This window comes from Cricetulus griseus, chromosome X (assembly GCF_003668045.3).
Source record: "Cricetulus griseus strain 17A/GY chromosome X, alternate assembly CriGri-PICRH-1.0, whole genome shotgun sequence".
Taxonomy (NCBI): Eukaryota; Metazoa; Chordata; class Mammalia; order Rodentia; family Cricetidae; genus Cricetulus; species Cricetulus griseus.
In genome coordinates this window covers 47,852,778-47,874,590 of record NC_048604.1, presented here as the reverse complement: position 1 = coordinate 47,874,590, position 21,813 = coordinate 47,852,778, and positions in this window count along the sequence as shown.

The window sequence follows — 21,813 nt, the reverse complement described above, 5'->3', positions numbered from 1 at the left end:
TGTGCAGTTCAAACCTCACCAATTCGTCTTCATTACTGTGTTTTGAGTCCTTGATGCATTTGACTGAAATTAAGGCACTGGCTTCATTTCTCTCTGGAGTTTCTGGAAAGAGATCTGTTTCCAAAGCTCATGTAAGCTTTTGGAAGTATTCATTTTGTTGCTATTGAAAAGATAAGGTTCTTATTCCCTTGCTGGTTTTCTTTAGGATTTGTGCTTACTACCTAGAGACTTTGGTGTAGAACTTGGAAATGGTTTTAAGGCATTGTTGCACAGAACCTTTCTATTTCTTGGAATCTCTGTGAGTTGCCTTTATGTTACATTTCTCTTACATTCTATCTGTCCACATTTACTTAGCATAAGTGGTCTCCAAGTAGACTGGGTCTAGGATAATAACTCAATTTTATAACCATTGCCTTTCCCATATCCTTGTTGCCATATAACCTATTATATTATGGATTCCAGACCTTAGTGCTTGGTTATCTTTCCAGGGTCATTGTCTCTACAGAGTAAATAGTAAATGACTATAATTTTGCTTTGTTTTCTCAAGATTCATGTTAAATACAAATTGAACTATGTTGTGCCAGAAGCAGAGCTTGGGCCTCCTTGACAGTTTCTAGCTTACTTGTTCATTTGGTCTTCAGAATGGTCAATTCCAGTATTTCACTTACACAAGCATCTGCTAGAGACAAACTCCACATGGAATAGCTGGATGAAGTCTACTTGTCTTCCCACAAAACTCCACAACCTACAGTTACTACATAGGCAGATCATAGTCACCACAGTATGAATTCAGGAAATTTATGACTCATAAAATTAACTAGTTATAACCTGCAAGAAACCTGTTGGAGTAATGCCCTAGACAAAATAAAAGCTTTGACCCACTGAGCTATTCTTCACTGTATTGCCAGACAACTGCTGATTGTGTATGGCTGCTCCAGAAGGCCTCTGCCTTCCTGTTGAGTTTATGACACATCACTCTTTTTTCTGGGATTTGCATATATAACACTACATATTTCTTTATTTCTTACATTTTTAACATTTTCTGTGTCTTACTTTACTAATTGCATCAAACTGAAGTTTCATTCTATGTGGTGGCACTCTTGGTGTATGCTTGTCATGGTAGAAATTAGCAAGACATTCACCAGACAAGAGCCATTAGGGGAATTTGCTAGTGTAATAAAAGTAATGAGTCAGACACTTAGACACTGCTCTAACAAAGTATCTGATGAAATGCACATTGTACTGTCCCTTGGAACCCTGTTAGTTCAGGGTCTTAACTTGAGCCAAACGCTGAAGTAGATCCCTAAAACTGAATTAGAAGAAAATCATGGTGTGGAACCATAAAACCTGCAACAAACTCTGATACTCAATTATACAAAAATGCACATCTTCCAACTTAACTCAGGAATGAGTAAAGTCTACTGATTCTTAGTAATTTCATTTAGTAATGAGCTGCAAATCTATCATTTCCTAAGAGGAAAAATAAATTTCTAAGTTATAAAGAAGAAATAAGAAAGCTCTTATTAGTTGTGGATTGCATAATTATATACATGGGAAAATGCAAGGAATTCTACTTACCAGTATCTTGTAATCCATACATTTCTTCAAAAGGCAACATTAAACATTATTCATGGAAATATAAAATGGTTCAGTCACTGTGGAAAGTACTTTGGCAGTTTCTCAAAAGTTAAACATTGGAAGAAAGAGCAGAAAGATTATAAAAGTTAGAGGACCAGAGAAATTGCTATGAGATTGTGTCTCCTAGAAATGTCAGAAGCTACACCTACAAAGTCTTAGTAACATAACTATGTAAACACAGTTGAACAAGAACAACAATGATAGTCATGTAAAAGAGGATGGGGAAAGACCAAGAGGTCTTAACCCTATACAAAGAACTGAAGGCAACTAAGAAATGCCAAGAGTGGGAGAAATAGTTTTCCCCAGAAAAGAACACCAGTTCTTTATCAGATACCAATTGGTCAACCCTAAAGTCATTAATGTGAGTAACATTATACAAACTGAGAAGGTCTTATTTAGGAATATATATGTATAATGCATGGTAGCATGCAATAACAGTAAGTGAAAAGTGGGCATGAGATTAAAAGAGAGCATACTTGGGGGGTTGGTAGAAATAAAGGGAAAAGAGAATTGCAAATATAATCTCATCAAGAAAAGGAAGTTAAACATATGACCCAAGCATAAACCTAAAATAATTTAAATCGTTGAAACAAGAAAACACCTGTATAGCAGCATTCATTCCAACACCTTTCAGATAGCCAAAATGCAGAAAATAATGAAGAAGCCATAAGAAGATGAATAAATAGTAAATATGGTATGCATATATATGAATGAGTAAACTATAAAATGAGTGAAATTTTGATCCATACTACAGCATGTACAAACCTGAAGACTTTCTTTAAAGTAACAATCCAGACACAAAACAAGTGCTTTGAGAAATCAATAAAATAAAATAGCTAAAGTCAAATTAATATAGAGAATTAGTAGAGTAGAGCCAATCTGTGGTTGAATACACTTCTCATTTTTGAAGATAAAGTACTTCCTAAGATATGCAAAAGAATAGCATGAATGTACTTAATACTGTGGGATCATTCTGTTAAAATGTTTCATATAATGAATTTCATTATAATTATATATTTATAATCCGATGATTTAAGCATCTGAATAATAGTGATTAGTAGAATATAAACATATATTTGGGAAATAGGAGCATCTATCCATTGAACACAGCAACTGGGTTGTTATCACCTAAAATCATGAAACACAATGAAGTTATATAATAATTTAAGTAAGTTTATTTTTTCATAGCTAATATTCATAGACATCCTGGAGTACCTGTGTCTCAGAGGTTGGTCATTTGTATCAATCTAACCTAAATCAAACTTATGTGTTATTCAGGTTTTTCATTGTCATGAAAAAGTACATGGCTTAAACAACCTAAAGCAGAAACAACCAGAGGTTTAAGCCTATGGCTTGATGGTTTTTTGCTTTCATTCTTTTGAAGTTGATCATCATCTCAGTGTGTGTGTGTGTGTGTGTGTGTGTGTGGTTGTGTGTGTGTGTGACAAAGTGGCACTGCTTTTCTCCTGTTGACCAGGAAGTAAAGAGGTACTGGGAGGTGCCAGCAACAAAGTAAACATTTCCAGGAAAGTTCCTGCGACCAATATCCTTTATATAGGATATAGTTTTTATATTGCCAATTGCTATTTTTATTTTATTTTAATTAGAAAAAATATTTTACATGTCAATCCCAGGTCCCTCTCCCTCCCCTGCCCCTCCCAACTAACCTCCTACCTATCCCATACCCTTTCTGCTCCCCAGGGAGGGTGAGGCCTTCCATAGGGGAATCTTCAAATCTGTCTTATTCTTTGGGATAGGGCCTAAGCCAACCCCCTTGTGTCTATGCTCAGGGAGTATCCCTCCATGTGGAATGGGCTCCCAAAGTCCATTCTTATGCTAGGGATAGGTACTGAACCACTATTAGAGGTCCCATAGATTTCCAAGGTCTCCTCACTGACACCCATATTTTTGAGAGATTAAAACAGCAATTGGACTAGTGTTTTCATGATCAATCACTTCCTAAAACACTATCTTCTAGCAATGAAGTCTTTAACACAGGAGGTTTTTAATGGTACACTTCAAATCATAACAATGTACAAGACCTGTACATTAGACATCTGAACAATATTATCTTCTTTCAGCAACTAAGAAATACCCATAGAAATAGAGGCACATAGGAGAGTAGATAGAAAAAACTCTGTATTTTTAAATATTTTGATACTCTTAAACTACTGCACAATCACAATAGAGCAACAACCAAAACTGGCCTGAAAAATTGTAAGCCAAATTAAAATTTAACTAGAAACAAACAAGCAAACAAAAACACAAGAATAATCAAAGGTACCTTTTGGAGGGAAATCAAATTTGACAATATAAACTATCACATATATATATATATATATATATATATATATAGATATATATATATAGATATATAGATATAGATATAGATATATTATAAAACAAAATGTACGGAGGCAATCTTATAATAGAGAAGCATAGGCCAACAGATCAGACAAAAGATTCGAGAAAGAGGCCTATATATACACAGTCTTGTTATTTAAGACAAAGGGATATTGTAACAGAATATAGAAAACATTTCTTTTGAAAATTGTGCTTAGAAATGGAAAAAATTTCACTGACAAACTTGTGAGTATCAAACCATATGCATGGGATCTATAGGGAATTACTGAAGTAGCTCCACAGAGACCTGTATCTGAATCTCCAGGGTCTGTTACTCCACACAAGATGCTATATTATGCAGAGTCTCACAGGCTTGTCTCATTTCCCTTACAGGACCTCATATCCTGGGAATAAACCCATCATGGTCCTAGCTTCATCTTGAGGCTCAGCAGCCACAACATGTTTCCCAAGAGGTTAGGCCTAGAACTCTTAGCATACTTTAGAAAGTAATGATGTAGAAATTATCACTTGTCATATATGGTGTTAAAGAATATTCACAAATACTTGAACAAATTAATAAGCATTTAAATGAAAAAATGCGTTAACATCCCAGGATCTAGAGTCACCTAGGTGATAAGCCTCAGGACATGCCTGTGAGAGATCATCTAGATTAGGTTACACTCTGAACAAGTCTATGTGGGATATATCTGGACTAGGGTAATTGAGATAGGAAGAACCACCCAAATTTGCAGACCCAGTAAGTGGATAAAGTGACATGAGTACTGTACTATTCTACACAAATCTCTCCTCACTGACTGCAGACTCAATACAGCCAGCTGCCTCAATCTCCTGTCACCATGACTTCCCTGCCCAATGGACTATAACCCTAGAGCTGTGAGCCAAAATGAACTTTTCTTCCCATACACTTATTTTTTTTTCAAGAAGACAAGTAACTAATGCAGAAAATTGGTACTGAGAAGTGGGGCCACTTTTAAAATAAATCTGAAAACACATTTCATAGACATTTAGAAATGATTTGTGACAGGAATGTTCAACCCTTCAGAACTTTTGGCTTGAAAAGCCCTGTGATTTTGTAAGTACAAGTTAATGGGTCATTGTGGTGGGATCTTGGAAGAACTAAAATGCAGAGAATGAATGCAGTATAGATAGGCTCATGATGTTTTCTAGATGTCATATTATGCTTTTTATGGGATTAGGGACCATTTCTGCCAGATTCTTTAGGGACCATTTCTGCCAGATTCTGGCAGAGAATATGACAGTCTCCTGAGAATTTTTATAAGGCTCAATTTAAAAACAATGGACTTTTGTGAAAGGTTTTGTTTCCCTGTTTTCTTTCTCAGTCACATTGGCATTTGTTGTTAAGAGTACTGTGTGTGTGTGTGTGTGTGTGTGTGTGTGTGTGTGTGTGTGTGTGTGTGTATGTGTGTTTCGTTTGTATCAAGCTACTTACATGAAAGTGTTTTCTTATCAGCTATGGAGATTTCCTGGTGAAGTTTTTATGCTCATTTATATATGCAATTAGATAATCTGCAAATAAAGCTACTTTGACTTCTTTGTTTCTTACTTGTATCCCCTTGGTCTCCATCAGTTGTCTCATTGCTGTAGCTAAGTATTCAAGTACTATAATGAGTAGGTATATAGAGAGTGGTTAACCTTGTCTTGTTACTAATTTTAATAGAAATGCTTTGAGTTTCTCTCCATTTAATTTGATATTGGCTATTGATTTGGTGTAAACTGCCTTTATTTTGATGAGGTATGTCTTTTTATCCCCAATATCTCCAGGACTTTTATCATTAAGTGGTGTTGGATTTTTGTCAAAGACCATTTCTAGATCTGATGAGGTGATCATGCAGTTTTTGTATTTTAGTCTGTTTAGTAGCTTATATCTATTGATTTATATTTAACCATTCTTGCATCTCTGGAGTTAAACTTACTTGATGATGTTATATAACCTTTTTATGTGTTTTTTATTTGATTTGCAGGTATTTTTTAACCATTTTTTATTTAAATTAGAAACAAACTTGTTTTCCATGTCAATGAAAGTTCCCTCTCCCTCCTCTCCTCCCCTGTTCCCAACTGACTGACCCTCTATCCCACCCACTTTCTGCTCCCCAGGGACTGTGAGGCCTTCGATGGGGATCTTTAAAATCTGTCATATCATTTGTAGCAGGGCCTAGGTCCTCCCCCGTGTGTCTAGGCTGAGAGAGTATTACTCTATGTGGAGAGGACTCCAAAATTCCATTCCTATTCTAGGGCTAAATACTGAACCACTACTAGAGGCCCCATAGATTGCTGAGGCCTCTTTACTGACACCCATGTTAGGGGGCCTGGATCAGTCCTATGCTGATCAGTTCAGCTATCAGTCTGGGGTGCATGTGCTCCCCCTTGTTCAGGTCAGCTGTTTCTGTGTGTTTCACCAGCCTGCTCTTGACCCCTTGGTTTGCAGGTATTTATTGAGAATTTTCACATATATATTTACAAGTGAAATTGGTCTACAATTTTAAATTTTGTTTTGGTCGTTGTGTGATTTTCTTATCAGGGTGATTGTGGCTGTATAAAAAGTATTAAGAAGGTTTCTTCTGCTCCTGTTTTGCAGCTCTGCCACAATATTCAGCATAGTTCCACAAAATTAGATTGATTATCATAATTGAGGTGGGAGACCTCCTGCAAATACTAGGCTAATAAAATGGAGTAAAGGAGCTGGGCACTACCAATCATTGCTGTCTGCTTCCAGAGTGCTGATGCAAGGTGACCAGGTGCCTCTAGCTCCTGGTCTCCTGCCTTCCCCACAATGATGGATTTTCCCCTCCAACTATGAGCCAAAATAAACCTTTCCTCAAACAATTTCTTCTCAGGTGTTTGGTCACACCAGGAGAACAAGTACTTAATACAGTATTTGATTCCTTATCAACTACAATTGATGTGAGGCTATAGTTTCTATAAAAATTTCAACATAAACAGCATAGCATTATGGAGAAGATAGGAGAATCTAATAGATGGAGGAAGTCTTTGTATATATGTTTGTCTTATTGGTTGACAAATAAAACACTGTTGGCCAATAGGGAAGCAACATAAGCAAGACTAGGAGACAAGGAGAATTCTGGGAAATGTAGTAAAGAGAAGTCCCCTTGTTATCCAGGCAGGAAGTGACATAGCAGGGCAGAAGCAGTATATAAGCAGGGACAAGCAGGAAATTGGTCTCTTTTCTTCTCTGCAAAGATGCTGATGTGACTTAGACCTCAACAGAGAAAGGCCCATTCCTTTTCTCTGGTAAGAGGTAACTACGAGGAAATAGGGCCAGGGAACCAGAGGGCCAGAAAAACTCATACTACATCTAATTGAGTTTTAGTTTTTAAAAATGGAAAAAAAAAATTCTTACTAAATGAACTAGTTGTTTTGTGAAATATAATCAACTTACATATAATAATTTTATTAACAGGTTCTTATTTTAGCAGATTTAATAAATATTTTTAATTTTCTCAGTATATTTTTATTAAACTAAATATTAATAGATAAAATTCATATAAACAAAGGCTGTTTGCAGTGATTAATGCTTTTCAACTTGCAGGATTATTGAGAATGAATCATGTGAGAATCACTACTAGAGAATAAGTGCTATTTCAAATTAACTAATATTTAACCATAGATCTCACTGTTAAATCACTTTTAGAGAGAAATGCAGGGCATGATTAGGTCTTTGGAGGAGGTATGTATTTTTTAACCTAAAATATACTGACTTTGAAAGGAAAAGTAAAGTATGTTGAAAGTAAGATTTCTTCATCAAAAGAATCTATTAAAAATAAGAAGACAATTATATGCATAATAATATGGATCCAACACAGGAACCCTACCCACAGTGTTTGAAGATTCTCTACAGCTTAATGAGGAAAAGGACAGAAAACCATCAAAGGGACAAAGCCTTGAAAAAATAGGTACTTTGCACATCATCATCACTTTGAGAAGTAAAGTTATTCTCAGACCCTTAAACAAGTTAACATTTTCTATTTTATCTTGATAACCACATGTTCTCAATGCATGATCTGAAACCATTTGTATCCATGTCATCTGCTAAACTTAAGAAAATGGAAGTATTATTTTTTCCATTTTTGTGGTTGTGTTCAATCAACTGAGAATTGTGCCACAATTGATGTCTCACTCTAACTAATTATTGCATATTCTAATTGCCTTTGCTTATCTGCAGCCATGGAAGGTTGTTGCTATTTTTGTGTTTTGAATGTCATTGCTTTTCAAGGTTATGTTTGTTTTTCTTTAAATCATGTACCAACAAAGTGTAAGGTGAAAATTCACAGCATGTTTTCTCTAGTGGAACAAAAAAGGAAAGAGGAAGTGATTCTGCAAAAGAAGTAGCTCAAAGTCAACCTTGACATCACTACTTATCTCACAATGACCACTTCTAAAATTCCTGAAAGAGAAATCATGAGAAATCGAGGCCCATCAGTGGGTGATGAACTGTATACATTTGAGTGTTACCAGAAATGCTTTGTTTTACTCTATTGTTTTAATCCTTGTGATGTCTCTTAAAAACTCTATTTTCAGCTAAGAAATCTGTTTTAATTTGACTTCTAATTAATTTCAACATATATTCTAGTTTGAAAATAATTTATAGAGAAATTATTTTGAGGAATATAGGTGTAAAGTCATCACAGGGAAGATGCCTAACTGTATTTAAATACTGATGAAAGAGAGTCTGTACTGAAGAAATGTGTTGAAAGTATAGTAATAAAAGTGAAATTCCACTGGATAATGTTCTTCAACAGTCGTGAGGCAATGAAATTCAATCACTGTTCAAAGCAGAGGGTTACATATGCATTGTAATAAAAATGGAAAGCAAAAAGGATGGGTTCAGATAATAACTTCTAAAATTATTAAATACTTTTTATAAGCCAGATATAATCCTCAAATTTTCACAAGGACATATCCTTATATTGTTTCAACAACCTTGTATAAAACTATTGTTATTACTATTCCTTTGATGATGAGACAGAATTGCTGAGAATAAATTTCTTTCCCCAAATTGTAACTAACATGTGACAGTATTCAATTAAGGACAGAGGCAATTGTGTTTATAAAAATATTTTTTTATTATTTATTGTTACTGTATTTTAATTTATTTTGAGACAGGGCCTCAGTATGTAGCTTGTGCTACATCCATGAGGAAGGATTTAAACTCACAGAGATCCCTTTGCCTTTGTCTATCAAGTACTTGCATTAAGAGCATGCACCATCATGCTTGGCTAGAGTCAGTATTTTTAGTAATAATACTTTGATGTATGTTATATTCATGCATATTTATTTATTTATCATTTGTATTTTTCTTCTATATCTGTAGCAATAAGGGAGTCTCATGTACATTAGGTTGACCTAAAATTCATCATGTTGCAGAGGGTAACAGTAAAATCCAATACCCCTTCATGATAAAGGTAATGGAGAGATTGGGGATAACAGGAACATACCTAAACATAATAAAGACAATATGCAACAAATCAACAGCCAACATCAAACTAAGTGAAGAGAACTCAACGCAATTCCTCTAAAATCAGGAACAAGACAAGGCTATCCACTCTCTCCATATCTCCTCAATATTGTGCTTGAAGTTCTAGCAAGAGCAATAAGACAACAAAAGGAGATCAAGGGAATACAAATTGGAAAGGAAGAAGTCAAACTTTCACTATTTGCAGATGATATGATAGTTTACATAAGTGACCAAAAAACTCTACCAGGGAACTCCTACAGCTGATAAACACCTTCAGCAAAGTGGCAGGATACTAGATTAACTCAAAAAATCAGTAGTCCTACCATATACAGATGAAAAATGCACAGAGAAAGAAGTCAGAGAAACATCACCCTTTAAAATATCCACAAACAATATAAAATATCTTGGGGTGATGCCAGCCAAACAAGTGAAAGACCTGTATAGCAAGAACTTTGAGTCTTTAAAGAAAATATTGGAAAATGGAAAGATCTCCCATGCTCTTGCATAGGTAGGATCAACATAGTTAAAATGGCAATTTTGTCAAAATCAATCCACAGATTCAATCCAATCCCCATCAAAATGCCTACACAATTCCTCACAGACCTTGATAGAACAATACTCAAGTTTATATGGAAAAACAAAAACCCAGGATAGCCAAAACAACCCTGTATAATAAAGGAACTTCTGGAGTCATCACCAGACCTGACTTCAAGCACTACTATAGAGCTTTAGTAATGAAAACAGCATGGTATTGGCACAAAATCAGTCAGGTAGACTGATGGTATTGAATTTAATATCCTGATATTAACCCACACATCTGTGACTACCTGATTTTTGACAAGGAAGGTAATAATATACAATGGAAAAGAGAAAGCATCTTTCACATATGGTGCTGGCATAACTGGATGCATACATGTAGAAAACTGAAGATAGATCCATATCCATCACAATGCACAAAACTTAAGACCAAATGGATCAAAAACCGCAACATAAATTCAGCCACACTGAACCACTTAGAAGAGAAAGTAGGAGGTACACTTGAATGAGTTGGTACATTATGTCATGAGCATAACTCCACTAGCATAGACACTGATATCCACAATTAACAAATGGGACCTCCTGAAACTGCAAAGCTTCTTTAAGTCAAAGCGCATAGTCAACAAGACATAATTACAACCCACAGAATGGGAAAAGTTCTTTACCAGTCCTACATCTGACAGAGGGCTGAATTCCAAAATATACAAAGAGCTCATGAAGCTAATCACCAAAACACCAAAAAATTCAATTCAAATTTGGTGTTCAGAAATAGATAATTCTCCAATTTGTGTTGTTGTTGAGTTCTAACTTTAAACCATGGTGTTCTGATAGGATATAGGGAGTTATTCCAATTTTTTGGTATCTGTTGAGGTTTGCTATGGTGCCGAGTATGTGGTCGATTTTAGAGAAGGTTTCATGCGGGGCTGAAAAGAAGGTATATTTTTTTGTGTTTGGATGGAATGTTCTATAGATGTCTTTTAAACCCAATTGCTTCATAACTTCTTTTATTTCCTTTGTTTTTTTGTTAAGTTTTTTTCTGGTGGTCCTGTCTAGTGGTGAGAGTGTGGTGTGCAAGTCTCCCACTATAAGTGTGTGGGGTTCTAAGTGTGATTTGAGTTTTTAGTAATGGGTCTTTTACAAATATGGGTGCCTTTATATTTTGAGATGTTCAGAATTGAGATTTCATCTTGCTGGAATTTTCCTGTAATGAATATGAAATTCCCTTCTTCATCTCTTTTGATTGATTTTAGATTGAAGTCTAAATTGTTGGTATTAGGATTGATACAGCAGCTTGTTTCTTGGGTACATTTGATTGGAAAATCTTTTCCCAATCTTTTACTCTGATGTAACGTCTCTGACATTGAGATCTGTTTCTTGTATGCAGCACAAGGATGGATTCTGTCTTTGTATCCATTCTGTTAGCCTGTGTCTTTTTAGGCAAGTTAAGACCATTGACATTGAGGGATATTAATGACCATTGATTGTTAATTCTTGTTTGTTTTGGATTTGTTGGTGGTGGTGTTATTGTGTGTGGACTTGCCCCCTTTTTTTCTCTTGGTGTTTGGTAAATTTGGATTATTTATTGCTTATGTGAGTATAGTTATCTTCATTGGGTTGGAGTTTTCCTTCCAGTACTTTCTGTTGGGCTGGATTTGTGGATATGTATTGTTTAAATCTGGTTTTGTCATGGAGAATTTGCAATTGAGGAACCTAAAATGGCTGAAAGACACTTAAGAAAGTGCTCAACATCCTTAGCGATCAAGGATATGCAAATCAAAATAACTCTGTGACACCATCTTACACCAGCCAGAATGGCTAAAATAAACAAAACAAAACAATGACAGTGTGTGCTGGTGAGGATGTGGAGAAAGGGGAACACTCCTCCACTGTTGGTGGCAGTGCCATGTAACTTGTGCAGCCACTTTGGAAATCAGTATGGAGGTTTCTCATGAAAATGGGAATCAGTCTACCTCATGTTCCAGCAATTCCACTCTTGGGCATACACCCAAAGGATGCACATTCATACAAAAAAGGACATATGTTCAACTACGTTCATAGCAGCATTATTTGTAATGGCTAGGACCTGGAAGCATCCTAGATGCCCCTCAAATGAAGAACGGATAAAAACAAAATGGTACATTTACACAGTGGAATATTACTCAGTGGAAAAAATGGAATCTTGAAATTCACAGGCAAATGGATGGAACTGGAAGAAATCATCCTGAGTGAGGTAAGCCAGTCACAGAAAAGACATCATGGTATGTACTCACTCATATATGGATGTTAGACATAGAGCAAAGGACTACCAACTATAATACACACCACCAGGGAAACTAGGAAGAAAGAAAGACCATAAGAGAAAAATACATCATTTCCAGAAGAAGAGGAAAAGGACAGGAACACCTAAGCAAATTGTGATCATGGAGGGAGGAGAGAAGGCACGTACAAAAAAGAAAGGGGAGAATAAGAGTGGGGAGGAGAACAAGAGGGATCAGGAAGACTGAGACAGGGGAGCAATAGAGGAGGGCAAGAAGAGATACCTTAATTAATATGGGGAGTCAGTATACTTTTAAAGAGAAATCTGGCACTAAGGAATTTTTCAGAGATTCACAAAGTTGACCCCAACTAAGAATCTAGGCAGTAGTGGAGAGGCTTCCTTTGATGCCTCTCCCCTGTAATGAGGTTGATGACTACCTTAATTCCCATCCTAGAGCCTTCATCCAGTAGCTGATTTAAGCAGAGTCAGGAACCCACAGCTAAGCACTGAGGCATACTTCTGGGATCCAGCTGTAGAGAGGGAGCAGGGATGAAAAAAGAAGTCAAGACCATGCTGGAGGAACCTACAGAACCTGATGACCTGACATAATGAGAGCACATGGACCCCAGTTGTAAACCTGGGGAACCAGCATTGGACTGAACCAAACCCTCTGAATGTGGGTGCTAGTTAGAAGGTCTGAGTAGTCTATGGGACCTCTAAGAGTGGAACCAGTATTTATCCCCATTGCAGAAACGGACTTTGGCAGACCATTCCCTTATGGAGGGATACTATTTCAGCCCAGATACACAGAGGAGGGTCTAGGCCCTTCCCCAAATGATGTGACAGACTTTGATGATCCCCCGTGGAAGGCCTCACCATCCTTGGAGAGCAGGCAGGGTGTGGGTTGGAGGGCATTTATAGGAGGCATGGGAGGATGGCAGAGAAAGGAAATGGGGAATTGATATGTAAAATGATTGTTTCTAAATAAAAGTAAGAAGAAAATGCTTATTAAATATATTTCCTGAATGATGGAATTGCAGGTTTATGTCACCATGTCCAACTACTCAGAAAATTGCTAGTTTGTTTATTTATTTATTTTTGAGGTAGGATTTCTCTTTATAGCTTAGGTTGCCTGGAAATCCCTATGTATCCCAGACTGGCCTTCATCTTGTGATCTTCCTCCCTTAACCTTTCATTTCTAGGATTCTAGAACACGCAATCATTTCCACCCAAGGTAGGTTTTCACATGACAGAACTCCTCCTTAGGAGTTTGTATTGAGACTGAGTCAAGTGCAGGGATCAGATATTTAAACACAATGGAGAAGATTTTAAAAAATGACAGTGTAAAAATAGCCATAAAAGAAAATTTTATTTAGTGACTGCTTATTTACAGTCCATCCTAAATCATACTCATAATGTTTCTTCTAGTGGTGGCAGCTGTCTATAGTCAAGGAAGCACCAAAACAGTGCATATTTGGTTTAGTAGGGGGTTTAGATAGTGCCAAGAAGTTACTAAAGAAAGTATAGAATTGGGGTGTTTTCTAGACTGGCATAGATATCATAGAAGTATGGAAATAACTGGCAAGCTGAATCTAGATGGAAATTAAAATGAAATCACTTATATTGTCAAGAAAGTTAGAAAAGAAAAAATGCACATATTCTCACATCTATTTTTAATTCTCTGTTCTCTGGAAAGTCTTTAGCCATATGCATGAATATTTTACATCATTAAAGTATACTGTGCCTTCAATTTTGTCCTGCTTTTTCACTTAGGAGACAATTTTTCATTTGCTATACTTGATGTTTACCATTTTTAATGAATGTTTTAACATCCTATAAAGCATAACCTACTTGATCCTACCTGTATATGGCATCAATAAAGACTACATTTCATATTTTTATATTTGTGAGCACATACATATTTCTAGATAGGGATTTTTCATATTTTAATAGCTTTCTCAAAGTAATTCCATGAGCAAGGTTATTAAAAGAAAGGATATGTGCAGTTCTGTTGCCTGTATGTTGATATTGCTATCCACAATAACTTTTTCAATTTCATTTGCCACCAGAAAAGTGGTACTATGCAAGTTTCTCTACATGCCTCCTATTAACAGATTTTCAAAAAAGTAGTTGAAATTCTTTTTCTAATTTATGTGAATAATAACCAACCTTTGCCTTTACTGTACTTATTACTTTCATTATTAGTTCAATAGGTTTGTCTGTGGATGTGTATCATATATTTCATTTTGAGTGAAGTTTATTTTTATACAGTTTTATTTGTACTTATTCTATTATAACTGGCATTGTTCTTATTTTAATAAATTTAATAAAAATTCGACCATAAAATCATTTTCCTCAGATATCATAAGCACAATAGATTCTTGAAAAATGAAAGATAAATTCCAAGCAATTCAAAGTGCTTATTTTTATGGCTTTGGAAATATTCACATATTAGTGCAGTATTCACATATGGTAGAAGAGAAATACTTTGTAATGTCAAATAATTAATATAATTTTTCAGTTTGAAAATATGGAGCTATCAATATGATACACATTAAATGTGACTTTGATTTATGTTAAATAATACAGTACTGAATACTTTATTCATAAGGGTAGGCAATAAAATATATTTATAAGTCTGATAAAAGATAAATTTTATCTTATAATTTATTTTAAATTTCAGTGGATATTGGATACAATGAAATGTGAATAACTGAAATGTCAAGTTGTATTGTAACTATATATATATATACAGCAAATATATATATATATATATACATATATATATATATTTAAAATTTTATACATTTCCTTATTCATAGTTGATGAAAAATATCAAATTTTATAGTTGAATCCAAAAAATATTTTAGTTTTCCATTCTTTAGATAACAAATGCCAATAAACAGAAAATACAAAGTAATTATAAAAGAATGATCTTACTGAAATAAAAGAAAGTTAATATTGTAGTATATCGAGGGCCAGGAAATATCATTAACAAATATCTCGAGGTACAAACCTCCGGATCAGCTCTGGCCTACAATTTTATTATAGATTCGAGCTAATTGGCTATTGAATGACATGGCCTCAGTGGAGAATGTTCCCTAGTTTGCATCTCTACCGGACTAAGCATTTGAATAGGCCTGCACCAGCGTGGAGGGCTAGGTGTGTAAGTAAATAGTGAGGACACAAATAGAGTTAGGAGTGATCAGGGAGAGGAGTCAACTGAAGGAGACAGAAATGGCCTCGTGGCCTTGGAAGGAAACATGGTTAGAAAAGAGCCAAGAAGATGCCGAATAAAGAAAAGACTCCAGTTTTGCAGCATGGAACTGAGAGTTCTCTAAAGATAATAAGATGCCTATGTTTGGTCTTTATGGCCATTCGGTAGCTAGGAGTTTCCAAGTCCATGCTCCCCCACTCAGGCTGGACCTCATGGCTACAGGGGCTTAGAGCTCAGATTGGCCAGGCCATGACAGTAGTATGAGATGCACCTCATACATTATGAATATATAACGTGCTGAGCTATCTGTCTGACCCCTCTTATGTATGTATTATTATTCTAAGTATTTCTGAGAAAATATCAGAAATGTCTTGTCAAATTTGAAATTTTGACAAGTTGCCAACCTTTAGCCATATAAAATCTATAGCTTTATACACACATTAAAAACTTGTTATTATGATTATATTTTTGTTAGAGTCATTTAAGATTTATAAATAATTTAAGATTTATAAATAATTACACATGTGTGGCTCTTTATATTTTATCGTTCTCCAGACACTGTGTTAATCGTGATCTAATATGTAGTAGTCATCTAAGAGAATTTTTAAATATACAAATGTGATCACAATTTAAGTGAAAACATGAATTCACCACACATGTAAAATGATAATTTTAAGTTTGAACTATTTATATTCAAGCCATTACTCAAACACGGTAGTCTTTACTACTATGGCACAAACAAAAGAAAATTTCTAGCTTGGTGTTGTGGCATACACATATTCCCCATCTTTGCTTTTGACATACCACCAATGTGACTATCAGGAGAATCTTTTGAAATGTCCTAGTGGACTAATAGCTTCCTCCTGTTCAAGATCCATGGACGATGTTTTCCAGCATTTCAGAACCCAACTAATTGATGAAAGTGTTTTGATTTTTACTCTCTTTTCTTCTGTAATTATTGAAACCCTATGCAGTTGCATTCCTATGCCTTGGTCATTCATATTTACCACAGGAATAGCCTATCATTTCTTATTCATTCTGAGGTGATAACTGTATTACATTGGCATAATATTTCATGTCTTAGTTCCATGACATTTCTTACCATTCACAACTTTTGCTTTATGTGCAATTCATTGCAAAATAAAAACCCCAATTTTAAGCAGCTTTGCATTTTGAATAGCTGCTGTGTGACTTTTACTGGGGATTCTATTTCTAGTTACCTTAGACAGAAAGGGCAACAACAGACCAAAGCAATCATTCTACCTGAGTCTAGCCTGCTCAGCCAATGAGTCCAGCAAGGGTTATTTGCAGGAACAATGGCAACCAACAGCAGCTACCTCTCAAAGAAAAGTCTGCATTTCCACTTCTACAGGAAAATGTTAGTGGTCTCAATCTTGAGAGTGTCCCATGTAAGTAATCACAGGCAATCACAGCTGCTTTAGTTTCTGGATGGCAAAGTAATGTCATGTTCAGAAGATAAACTTTTATAGCATTTTGTCCTTATAATTTTATAGGAAATTACCAAAATGAACAAAGCAATCTCTCTCTCTCTCCCTCCCTCCCTCTCTCTCTCTCTCTCTCTCTCTCTCTCTCTCTCTCTCTCTCTCATGCACACACACACACACACACACACACACACAGTGTTACTCTGGTTTAATCAACAAGGTTGTCATTGATTTTCACACTTTTCTCTTTAAATCATAATACCTGACTTGAAAATATTATTCCGATAAATAGATCTAGATTTGTGAGACATATTGCTTAAATTAAATATGCTTTCTACTTAAATTAAGAAAAGGTGATATTTACTAAGAATAACAAAATTGCTTGTTATAAACATTTTTTTAAAAATCAGTCAAATATGAGAATTTTCAGGAGACAGCAGAAAAAATTATTCACAAGTATACAAATACATAATTTATGTTTTTATAATGACTGTCTCTTTTAGAGATGAAAATTATTTTATAATATTTTAAGTAGAGCTGATAATTTTATATTTATTATAATACAACTACTCTTTCTTATTTTAATTTTTTTAGGAATTTAGAATGTCACTTTTCTGTTTTATAACTCATTATCAAAATGATACTCAATTCAAGGATTGTTGCCAAACTTGGAAAACTTTTATCAGGTATTTGCCATTTGTCAAGTGTATTTCAATTATACTGTCTGCTCCCAAGTGATAAATAATCTTAGGATAGATAGCTCATATCATATTTGACATCAGTGTCTTCATTTTATGAAAGAATTTTTAACTTATTTTTACTAATGTCAATAACTCATATAAAATCAGCAAGAAATTTAAAGTTGACTGCTTTAAGAATGCAGTCACATGATTCATTCTTCATTAATTACTTTATCAATAAATTTAAGGGACTGTTTATTATTTCTCTTCAAAGTTTCTTTTCTTATTGTTATGAGCTATTTTTATTTATATTTGAATTTTTATGAATTACTTCAAGATATCAGAAAATTCTATTATAATTATTATGTCATTTTATCATCTATTATCTTAATCTGAATTTTCTTCAGTAAGCTTTAAAATAGCCATAAATGTTATTCCTTGTATCTGTCTGTATGGAGAACTTATAATTTCTCATTCGTTCCATGGAAACATTTCAATATCATTTTTAAGACTCAGTGAAAATAGCATAGCTTCAGACATTGCCCTCAGGATTAGCCTAAAAAACTAGAAAGTGAAGGCAACTGTGCTCAGCCTGATGACCTGAGTTTGGTCCCTCAAACCCACTAGCTCCTATAAGTTGTACTCTCTGACCTCATGCAGACTGTGGCACAGGCAACCCTCACCTCCAACCCAAAGTAGCACAAGAAACCTGAACCAACCAGACTGCTACATACAAAATAAATAAGTAAATAGATGTTTTTAAAAATCTACCCTTCAAGAGCCTCCTCAAAGAAGGAAATAAAATTGAAGTCAGAAAAAACTCCTTCCAAAATATTTTAGACTGTATCATGGATTCAAATTCAAATTTTAAAAATACACATCATCATGTGACCATAATAGCAGGGCCAAGTTAATTTAGACAAACTTTCCAGGATGTGGCAAACATGTGTTTTTTAAATGCTGTTTTAGGGGCATGGAATGACAGTGGCACTCATCCGTGCATGTACAGCAGTTGTGCTTGCCTACATAGTGCCTACACAAGAATGAATTAGTAAAGATTCCGTGATAGGTGGGAAAACAAGTTATGATGGCTATGCCTACCTGCGTGCTAGAGGGAGCTAATTGAAGTTGGGGAGTGCTGGAGGAGAGGAACTCTTTTCTACTATTGGTGAGTTATGCATGGTCCAGTAGATACTTTATACCCATGCCTATCTCACCAGCACTGGTTAAACTTAGTAGTTAAAAAGCAAACACAAGAAACAAAACGAAGTAAAGTTTTGATGAGGGACTTGATAGAGATGAAAGGATGATAAAACAACATAGAGGAATAAATGTGACCAGAATATATTTCAGACATGTATGAAATTGTCAAAGAATAAGTTAATAAAATTTTGTTTCATTTAAAAATGATGTGGAAAGATTTATACAAGCAGTTATTTTAAAAAAAACTTCCATTATATTCTATAATTATGTTTAATAGTTTTATATGATTTAAGAAATTACAGCAAGAATTACCCTCATCTGATTTAAGCATTCCACATGGTCATATTTAATGAGGCAACACAGCTCAGGGATTTTGTGGGACTTGGTCAAAATTGCACACACACCTTTGTTAGGTACTATAAGAAATAAGGATTTAGAGTTATGAAATAGCCTTATTTGGGTAGTATTCAAGTTCCATTATTGTACCTCGGATGAAGAGCAGGGAAGCAGCAAAATGTATCTGAAAGAATATTTCTACTTCTGATAACACAAATAAAATTCATTGTAGAATCCTATTTAGACACAGTAAGAAAAATAAGTACATGGAGTGAAACCCTGTATCCCAACTATCATAGATAAATAATACTGACTGGATGTTATAATATATTTTTTAGAATGAAATACTTCCAAGATTTTATTTTTGTAGATAACTTTCTAGTGGATGACCTAAATTTGTTACGTGTCTATAATTATTTCTTAAGGAAAATTTCCTGGGCTGAGATTCTACAAGTTCTGGCATGTAAGCTAATTTGATTTCAAGAAGTACCTAATTAAATATCATTTTCCAATAATTAAATGTGTTCTACTTCTCCTCTAAATCGTATGAAACATTTTACATCAGAAGGTATGTTTAGTCTTTCAGAAATACATACATTCAAGACGATGAAGCTTTCCAGTAGATGTTATCGTACATCAGGTAAATATTTAAATGCATTATCAAGAATCTCTTTTGAATCATTTATTTGTCATCCCTACAGTTGTTGATGTTTAAATTGTGAAGTGAAAGTTTATGAGAAAACACATATAAAATAATAGTTGTCCACACTGTACTGGAGAAGTATACCTATGATGCTTATATGCAGTAATACATCAGGTAACTATAATACATTTTTTGGTACTGGAGGTGGATAGAAAGCAATAACATTGACGAACTAGGGAGAATAGATACACCCAATTACGGTTGAATAGGTTAGAATGCAACCAAACTTTAATTAAGGTTTTGCTTTGGTATGAAACTGCCTGCCACATGAAAACTTAAGCAAAATGCTAGTGAGGTCTTTAAGAGACAGAATAGCATTTAGTAATGTGTCATTACTCTTTTAATATAAAATTAAAATACAATGAAATCATGTGAAAAGCCCAAAATTTGTTGCACATATGGGGAGCCTTTTCTGTTGTTGATGAATTTTTATACCAGTTACCTTGCAGGGAAAGCACATAAAGTACAGTTATCATTTTATCTTGATTAAGCTCAGCGAATTGCCATAACAGTCCAACAAAGCAAATGCTATTTAAAATATTAGCCACTTTCAACAAGGGAGAAATGCTTAATCAACATATTGTTAAGTTGTATCTGTAGGGACTCTAACAACAAATTTCACTAAGAAATCCCTTTAGAACAACTACTACAAATGGCCCTACACTGGGTCCACATATATTAGTTTTAAAATGAATGTAATCTTAAGAGAAAAATATTAAACTAGGATAGCTAAGTAACTGCAGATTATATTTTTTGGAGAATTCAACGTGTAGTTAAAGAACACGAAATCTCATGGGGCACATTTCCTTGTCACTGTGATATAAACTCTAGGGAATTTTGTTTCTACTGCTGCAGTTTTAATTGCATATAGTAAAACTTGTTCCAGTTAAAATAGCAAAGAATGAGGATCAAAGACAGAAAGATTTTGAAAAGTGGTTCATGTGTACTACAAGCACACCCCAATAAATAGAAGAAAACAAGGCTTGGTTCTTTTGCTTGACATAACAGTGAAGAACAGATGATATATGTCAAATTTTATTTCAAATTTCCAGTTTTAGTTACTTATTTATCCACTTAGAGCACTTAAATACACTTGCTTGAAAATCCTATTAATTATAGTCACTCCTTTCATAACAGTGTTTGGTATAAAGCAGTACTATGGAAAAGTTACTGATATCTAAACAGTGACAAAATCTCATTCATGATGCCTCATACAATGTAAACAAGGTAGGCTGAGGGAGAATTTACACCATACAGAAATACAGATGAATTCAGTGGCAAGAGTGGAATAGGGCATCGGTTGGACTGGAGCTGGCCTTGTTGCTTTCTCCCTCTGACAGTAGGTAGTTACTCAGACATTCAAACACAGGAATAGCTAAGCAGATGGACTGCAGGTACAATCTAGTGTGTGACTCTCTAAAGAGAAAGGTCTGTAGTGGATGCCTAGGAGGTAGAAGGACACATTGGTGGCTTATTCTAGTTGAATTTGACTCTAGGCACGAACATCTATCAAAAAGGCATGTCTCATTTAGCTGTTTCGAAATCACAGTTGACATGTCCTGTAAGATTGTTCAGTCATCCAACAGAATTATGCTTGCAAACATGAGAAGTGTTTAATAGCATATGTGGGTTGTTTGCAACATCAAAGACTATATATTCAACCTTCAATGATTTTGGTTTACTGTTTTGTCATTTCCACCCCATTCTAAAGGGCAGCATTGTGCAGCCCTTGCTCTCTCACCAAAAGAGGCACCAGACCAAAGAAATGCACTTTTCTTTGTTTCCCTGTAAGAAAGTGGAGCAGAAACACACCTGATCTAAGGTTCCAATTTCCTGCTGTGCAACTGTGATGCCTATGGGTAATTGTCTAGACAGCATACCAAGTGAGGGCTTTCTAGTGCTGTTGAAGGTGGATTCCACATCTGCCTGCTAGAGATGA